The 9,096-nt window shown below is 45.9% G+C and overlaps 1 non-coding gene across 1 annotated transcript; it reads right to left on the bottom strand.

Moving 5' to 3' along the window:
• Positions 1-8,664: 8,664 nt before the first annotated feature.
• Positions 8,665-8,735, bottom strand: TRNAR-UCU (transfer RNA arginine (anticodon UCU)). The gene has a single exon. It is a non-coding gene; the product is annotated as a tRNA-Arg (tRNA).
• Between the last annotated feature and the right edge of the window lie 361 nt (positions 8,736-9,096).

The following is a 9,096-nucleotide window of genomic DNA, read 5'->3' as shown; positions in this document are numbered from 1 at the left end:
ATCTTTAGGCCTTAGTTTCTCCGCTTAATTTACTTATTCAACAAATGTTTATTGAATGCCTATTATGTGCTTGTCATACTGCTAGAAATTGGGGATAAAATAGTGAGCAACGAAGACAATTGTGTTCTCATGAAATCAGGAAGAACGACATTAATCAACCACCCATGAACAGGCATACAAATGCAATCATGAAAAGTACTAATGAGAAGTTTACAGTGTTAGGAGTTCCTATGATGGCGGACTGACCTAGTGAGGGGCAGAGAGCCCTACCAGAGAAGGCTGCCCTGAGCTGGGATCTGAAGAATAAGCAGGAGTGAAGGAGAGAAGAGGCCCGATGGTGGGAGCAGTGGTGGTAGGTGGGCAGAGCTGGAGGGAGGCCAGGGTGGCTGGAGCAGAGAGTGAGGAGGCTGAGGACTAGAAGGCCAGAGAGGAAGGCAGGAGGAGCAGGCCACACGGGGCCTTGTGGGCCATGTCAGGGGGTTTATCTTGAGAGCTGTGGGAAACCATTGCTGTGTTCAAGGCCTGTGAGTGCAGGTGTGGACAGCACAGAGCAGACAACTGGTCAGATGTGCATTTTGAACAACCCCACACTGGGAAGTGTGTTGGAGTGAGTCAAACAGGAGGCTAGTGTAGTTGTTAACACAGGAGATGGTGGTCATAGAAAATCAGTCCATGAATATTTATTAAGCACCTACTAAGTGACAGGCACTGTTCAGTGAGCAAAGCAGGCCATGTTCTCTACCGCTGCAGAGCGTACATTTTTAGTGCCAAAGGAGACAGATAGTAAGCATGAGTATGTACACTTAGGACTTAATGTTATTCTTCCGACCTCCATGAGGACAGGACTATTTTATCTCCAATGGGATTGGGTTGTTGCGATCCATAGATTTTTCATTGGCTGATTTTCAGGTCACCAGGCCTTTCTTCCTAGTCTGTCTTAGTCTGGAACTCTGCTGAAACCTGTTCAGCATCATAGCGACATGCCAGCCTCCACTGGCAGACAGGTGGTGGCTACACACGAGAAGCATTGGCCAGGAACTGAACCTGAGCCTCCCACGTAGAAGGCGAGAGCTCTTCCACTGAACCACCACTGTAAGTACCCTAGTGTATTGGAAAGTACTAAGTGCTTTGGAAAAAGAAAATGAATTGAGCTGGGCAAGTGAGGTTGGGAATGGAAGTAGTTGATGGCAGAGAACCTTCAGAGACAAAAATGGTAACTCTGCATGATGGAGTTTTGGGTTGGGAGCACTAAGGAAGAGAGATCAAGGCCAACTCCTAGGTTTCTGATTTGTGTAACTGATGAGTGGTTGAAAAGGAGTCTGTTGGGCCAAGTATTACTCTAGCATTTCTGACTCTCTCATCCTATGGTCTCTATGACGGTGTCTCTGACAGCTTAGCTGTTGCAGGTGGGCCTGTGATCTGGCTGTCACATCCCCAGAGGACATCCCGCCATGGAAAACCCCTGTCCTGGGTTTGCCACATCACCTGGCTCTCTGTCAGAGCAGGTCTACACTGTGGGCAGCTCCATCCACTGCCCCTGCTGCATCTCCAATTACCCCTGTCCCTGGGCTGGGTGGCACTGCCCCCTGCCTGTGCTTATGGATGAAGGCTCAACAAAAGGCGTGCAATGTCACTGATGCAGACTGCTGCCTGGGCAGGGGTGCCACCAGCATCCTGTGTGTCCTCTGGTCCCCTGAGCATCATCAGTCTCCTGAAGTGACTCTGCCTGGGAACAGAAGGTTGTGGAACGATGTCTTGAATTGGGTGGGGAGCTGTGGTTCATGAGCTCTAGGATCTGAATTCCAAGGTCTGCATGTGCCTAGGGTGCTGGTCACTCCACAGGACAGCCCCTGGCTGGTGATTCCCAGGGGGATCCCAGTGTCAAGAGGGAGAGAGCTGGCTGACCCTGAGGCTCAAGTCAAGGAGTTGTCCCTCCCGTCCCCTCAGGAGAGAAAGGCCAAGCTTCCTGTCAGTCTCCTCTGGGGCAAGTGCCCAGTGTGGCCAAAGAAAGATGACCGCATAACAATCATAACGAACACGGATTGAATGTGTCCTAGGCACTGAAGAGCTTTTTGTGGGTTATTTCATTGAAACCTCAGAGCAACTCTATGAGGTAAGCGCTATTAGTATCATCTTTCTCATTCGAGAGATGATGTCATGGGGCTTAGAGAGCTTGTACAGTTGTCCAAGGTCACCAAGCTAGCAGGGTGCAGAGCCAGGCTCAAACCCAGGCTGGCTGAGTCCAGAGCCCTTGTAGCTGACTGCAGGGCATGCAGATCACGACAGGGGATCCTGGTGTGTGGACTCCAGCCCTGACTTTGCCCTGCTTCTGGTGGTGGTTTGGAGCAAGTTCATCTGTTCAATCACTGATTTGTCAGACATTGATCAAGTGCCTTCTCTGACCAGGCACTGTGGGGAGGGCTTAGGGTCTAGCGAAGTGATGTCTTACACAGTAAGAGCTCATGGCCCGCTACTGAGACAGGCACATAGGTGCATCACCTGGGTGGGCAGGGACAGGTGCTTTATGGAGCAGGACGGAGGAGGAGGTGACAATGCTTGCCTGGTGTAAGGGTGGGGACCTGGGAAGACTTCACAAAAGGCATGGCCTTGTGTTGAGCCTTGAAGGAGAAAGGCAGAGCCAAGGCTTTCCAGGCAGACAGAACTGTGACAGCAAAGGTATGAAGGCATGAAAATGCCCGGTGTCCAGGAACTTCAGTTGTCTGCGGGATTAGAGCAGAATTTCAAAAAGTGTGGACCTTGCACCACATGCATTAGAATTACCTGAGGTGTAGGTGGGTGCTTGTTAAAATACAGATTCCTGGCTCCAATCCAGATGTACTGAATCAGGATCTTTAGCTGTTGGGCCCCAGAAATCTGCATTTTAACCAGGCCCTCAGGGGACTCCGATGTGCACTAATGTCTGGTATAGGCAAGAAGCAGAACAGTAAAACAACTAACTCTGGGTTTGTAACAGGGGCTGATAAACTTTTTCTGTAACCAAAAAAAAAAAAAAAAACCAAACCCATTGCTGTCGAGTAGATTCCAACTCATAGCGACCCTACAGGAAAGAGTAGAACTGTGTCACAGAGTTTCCAAGGATTCGAACTGCTGACCTTTTGGTTACCAGCTGTAGTACTTAACCGCTATGCCACCAGGGTTTCCTTTTCTGTAAAGGGCCAGGTGATAAATAGTCCAGACTTTGTGGGCCAGTAGGCAAAAGAAAAAAAAAAAAAAGATACAATGTAGGTACTTATAGAACCCTTTATATAGCCTTTTCCACCACCCGCCTGTGGTGGCTTGCATGTTGCTATCATGTTGGAAGGCTGTACATGGGCATTTCAAATACCACCGGGGTCACCCGTGGTGGACAGGTTGCAGCAGACCTTCCAGACTAAGACAGACTAGGAAGAAAGACCTGTGGATTCACTTCAGAAAATTAGCCAGTGAAAACCTTATGGATCACAACACAACGTTGTCTGACTCACTTGGTTTGGGCACACCATTGAGAGGGATCAGTCTCTTGAGGAGGACATCATGTTTGGTGACGTAGAGGGCCGACGAAGGTGTGGGAGACCCTCCATGAGATGGATTGGCACAATAGCCACAACGATGGACTCGAACGTTCAGGTGATTGTGCAGATGACGCGAGACCAGGCAGCGCTTTGCTCTACTGTACACAAGGTCCCCGTGGGTTGGAATTAACTTGACGGCACCTAACAACAACAACATGTAACCATTTAAAATGTAATCATTTGAACACGTAAACACAGAAGGTCAGCCGGACTGGGCCTGGAGTTTTAGGTTGCCCACCCAGTTTAGAACGTTAATCGGCAGCCATGTGAAAAAACTGGAGAAGGTAGAAGTGAAGAGAGAGAAGCTAACACCATGTCCACAAAAGGTCTAGGTTAGGGCCTTGGAGCCCCCAGAGAAGCAGAGAATGTGAAGAGATCTGTCAATGGCAGAAAGGAGAGGACTGGCCAGCAGCTTGGACAGGAAGGGAAGGGCAGAGGGAGGTGTCCAAAGTAATGGAACTGTTTGGCTCGTGCACTTGGGTGGAGGTCGGTGTCACTAGCTTACCACATATAATGACATATACGGAAACCACGGTCACGTCCTGAACAGAGGCCCAGTGGAACGAGGACTGAAAGAGTCTTTGTGTTGGACTTTTCAAAGGCAATTCTTGACCTTTGGGAATAGTTTTAGGAGAGCAGTAGGAGCCAGATTTCAGGGGGTTAAAGAGGAATGGGAAGAGAGGAAATGGGACAGGTTAACCCAATATGTACCCCGAATTCTGGCCTGGCAAATCCAGCAAGTGATTTTCCCTGGGACTGAGCTTAGGAAGTGTGCAATCTCTTCCCAAGCCAGAGCCCAACTCCGTGCACCTGTGCCCAGTGTTCAGCCTACTCACCCAGGGGCTCTGCTGGGAGGCGCGAAGGGCGTCTTATTCTTCTCACCATTGCAGGCCCTCAGTACCTTCAAGATTCAGTGATTTGTATCAACATGTTCAGGGAAGGGGAAGACCTTCTTTTCCATGGATTGTTGTCTGTCTAGAACCTTGGAGTTGGCAAATGACTTTACCCCCCATTTTATGAAATGGTGGCAATGTAAGATAGTAGTTTTTTCTATTGGCCTTATTTAGGAAAATAAATGTTGGCAACCCTAAATGGGTGCCCTTCCTCATTTTTGGGGAAATTTGATTAATCCATGAAATCCAAAAGCCTCCAAGACTGAGTCTCATCATCAAATGGGGAATAAAAACAGTATCTACTTGGGCAGGGTTGTTGTATAGATTATTGAGGTTCTTCTACAGGTGGCACTTGGAAACCCTGGTGGTGTAGTGGTTAAGAGCTACAGCTGCTAACCAAAAGGTGGGCAGTTCGAATCCACCAGGTGCTCCATCAGAAGCTCTGTGGGGCAGCTCTACCCTGTCCTGTAGGGTTGCTGTGAGTCAGAATCAACTCCATGGCAGCAGGTTTGGTTTGGTTTATAGCTGGCACTTAGCACGATGTCTGAAATATAGTAAGCATTCAATAAACTACACCAGCTTCTCTTTTAAGCCACTTGTTCCTCTCCCTTCCTCTCCCCACCCCCCATAGTTGGCTGACTCCTCAGAGTTCAGAGGAGGACAGGCATCCAGAGAGTCATAAATATTCTCTCTCCAAGAGCTGCTGTATGCTGAGGCCCTCTCACCTTCTCTCCCACTTGCTCTCTGGAATCCTTCCAAGTTAGTAGTAAAAGAGCATAGAGAAACAAACACTATCATTCATGCTTCCTTCTAGCCCTTCATTCCTTTGTTTATTTGTTCAATTTCTCACCCCTCTTTTGTGTATAGGAAACCCTGATGGCGTAGTGGTTAAGAGCTATGGCTGCTAATCAAAAGGTCGGCAGTTCGAATTCACCAGACGTTTCTTAGAAACCACACGGGGCAGTTCTACTCTGTCCTCTAGGGTCGCTATGAGTCGGAATCAACTCAACAGCAACGGGTTTTTGTATATCTGGAGTCTCTGGGTGGTGCAAATGGTTAACACTCTCAGATGCTAACCAAAGGGTTGGAAGTTCAAGTCCACCCAGAGGCATCTTGGAAGAAAGGCTTGTAGATCTACTTCTGAGAAATCCAGTCACTGAAAACCCTCTGGAGCACAATTCCACTGTGACATGTGAATCGTGAGTCAGAATCTACTCAAAAGCAACTGATTTTTGTATGTGTGTATCTAACACTGCTAGAGCTCAGGTGGATACCAAGTTTCCATCTTGCTTGGAAGATAGACACATGAGCCAGTAGAAGCTGTACAATGTGGCCAATGCTCTCATAAAGTGAGATGCAAAGAAGTAGAATGATATAAATTACAAAACCTTGGATGTTATTGCAAAATGGCACTACCATTAATCCTGAGCTTCCTGGCAACTGTCATAAAAAGGGAAACATGTTGTTCCTATTGTCCAATATGATATTTCCCAAACTTCTGCCATTCTTGAATAGCCTTCACATTTGTTGCCTTTCCTGTGGATCTACCCATATTGCTACTTGACATTTTCTTAAAGCCATGCAATTATTTTATTTAATTAATTTAGGAAGAAAGCTAGTACCATTTTAATAAATAGAGGGCTACTGTCACTAACCACAAATAGAAGGTAATCACAAAAGAAATGCATAATTTTAAAACTAAAGAATGCTTGTCTGTTGTTGTTAGGTGCAGTCGAGTTGATTCCAACTCATAGCGACCCTTTGCACAACAGAATGAAACAACTGCCTGGTCTTTGCCATGCCCACAATCGTTGTTAACGCTTAAGTCCACTGCTTCAGTCACTATGTCAATCCATCTCGTTGAGGGTCTTCCTCTTTTTTGTTGACTCTGTACTTTACCAAGCATGATGTCCTTCTCCAGGGACTGATCTCTTCTGGCAACATGTCCAAAGTGTGTAAGACATAGTCTCTCCATCCTTGCTTCTAAGGAACATTCCGGTTGTACTTCTTCCAAGACAGATTTGTTTGTTCTTTTGGCAGTCCATGGTATATTCAGTATTCTTTGCCAACGCCACAATTCAAAGGCGTCAATTCTTCTTCGGTCTTCCTTATTCATTGTCCAGCTTTCACATGCATATGATGTGAATGAAAATACTACGACTTGGGTCAGGTGCACCTTAGCCTTCAAGGTGACATCTTTGCTTTTCAACGCTTCAAATAGGTCTTTTGCAGCTGATTTATCCAATGCAATGTGCCTTTTGATTTCTTGACTCCTGCTTCCATTTTACCCAAGTAAAATGAAATCCTTGACAACTTCAATCTTTTCTCCATTAATCATGATATTGCCTATTGGTCCAGTTGTAAGGATTTTTGTTTTCTTTATGTTGAGGTGCAACCCATACTGAAGGCTGGGGTCTTTGACCTTCATCTGTAAGTGCTTCAAGCCCTCTTCCCTTTCAGCAAGCAAGGTTACGTCATCTGCATAACACGGGTTGTCAATGAGTCTTCCTCCAATCCTGATGCCCCATTCTTCTTCATATAGTCCAGCTTCTCAGATTATTTGCTCAGCATACAGATTGAATATGTATGGTGAAGGGATACAACCCTGACGCACACCTTTCCTGACTTTAAACCACCCAGTATCGCCTTTTTCTGTCTGAACAACTGCCTCTTGATCTGTGTATGGGTTCCTCATGAGCACAGTTAAGTGTTCTGGGTCTGATAGTACTATCTAAAAATTTTAAAATTATTCTGCGTGCCATTTATGATATGCCAGTCACACTGGGGTAATAAAATGATGTATATAAGGTCAGTTGGAGATAAGCTTCTTTCCTGGCATAAAATTCATGGAAATACTTATTGCAAAAGACGCAGGCACTCCAAATGGATCTTTCTTATGAACCTCCTAAAAAAGCTAAGGGCATAACGTGAAACCTTAACACACTGAAGCTTTTCTGGGGGAACTGAGTGAACGGCAGACAAGAATGTGGCTTTTTGATGATCTGACTTGGGAGTCTGCAAGTTTTTCCGTAAAGGGCTGGATAGTAAATTGTTTAGGCTTTGTGGGCCGTTTGGTCTAGGTTGCAACTACTTCACTTGGCCCTTGTAGTGCTAAAGTAACGTCAGACAATATTTAAATGAATGGGTGTGGCCACAGTGGATTATCCTATTGGCAAGGTAAACACTGTACTTACTTTGCTTACCGGATCATCTGTAGTGAACGATTTCACATTTTTCTACCACATCAAAGATTCTGCTTCTAGGTGTGGCTGTCATCTGTCTCTCAACCCCATAGCACCTTCCTACAGAATCAAAGCCTCTTTTCAAATTTACAATCCCTGACAGGGTCAAATTGCCCAGTGAGCAAGGTAAGCATGGGTTTATTTGTGCTTGGGTAAGTTACTGGGTCTGGGTTAATCCACCCCTAGGTGTGGTTGTCTTCCAACAAAACTTTTTTCATGGACACTGAAATTTGAATTTTTTGCAATTTTCATGTGTCATGAAATATTAAAAAAAAATTTTTTTTAAACCATTAAAAAATGTAAAAATCATCTTAGCTTGGGGGCAACATAAAACCAGGTGGGGGCTGGATGTGGCCCTTGGGCCATAGTTTACTGGCCCCTGATCTAACCAAATCCTTAGTCAGGGCTTAGAGAACCTAGTGGAATGAAGAACTGATATGTTCTTTCTACTGTTCCCTCCACCCCCTGTGCTGTAGGGCTTAGGCAGACTCTTTGCAAGGTGATGTGCGCAGCTGGCAGCAGAGTGAGAACTAGAACCCAAATTTTCCCATTTTGAAATTGGTGTGCTTCCTCTTTCTAGATGCAGCCTCCCTAGGTGGAAGGAGCGCTTACTCTGTGCCAGGCCTGGGGTAGGTCTCTTTGTAAATAGAACCTCACTTAATCTTCCTGACATCCTTTGTGTGTATTATGATCCCATTTTGCAGATAAAGAAACAGAAGTTTAGAGAGGTTTGTTATTGTTAGCTGCCATCAAGTCAGCTGAGGACTGTGCCATCGCCATGATCAGTTGCAGATCGGACCATTGTGATCCACAGAGTTTGCATTGAGTGACTTTTGGAAGTAGACCAGTAGGCCTTTCTTCCTAGTCCATCTTAATCTGGAAGCTCCACTGAAATCTGTTCAGCATCATAGCAACACGCAAGCCTCCAGTGGCAGACGGTGATGGCTGGGTATGAGGTGCATCGGCCAGGAATCGAACCTGGGCCTCCTGCATAGAAGGCGAGAATTCTACCACTGAACCACCAGTGCCTCCATTCTGATGTAGAACCAGAGAATGAAGCCAACAGAGAGGGAAGCAGAGTTGAGAAACTGGGCCTTAATGATACTTTTTGAATCCTTAGACTAAAATTACGCCTAAAGAGAGTGTTTTCTGTAAGCCAAAAAATTTCCCTTTTTCTTTTAAGCCAGTGTCCTTTTCTACTTGCAACAAAAGTTGTTGTTGTTAGTTGCCATCAAGGTGATTACAAGAAGAATGCTAAGTATGTGGAATGACCATTGCAAGTCACTCCCTCTCTTACCCTCAGTTTCCCCATCTGTCAAGGAGGAGGTAGAAATAGTTTAGCTTAATTCTTCAAATATGTATTGAGCAGGTATTGCCAGGAGTTTGTGC

This window comes from Elephas maximus, chromosome 10 (assembly GCF_024166365.1).
Source record: "Elephas maximus indicus isolate mEleMax1 chromosome 10, mEleMax1 primary haplotype, whole genome shotgun sequence".
NCBI lineage: Eukaryota > Metazoa > Chordata > Mammalia > Proboscidea > Elephantidae > Elephas > Elephas maximus.
This window is presented reverse-complemented; position numbering and strand designations above follow the sequence as displayed.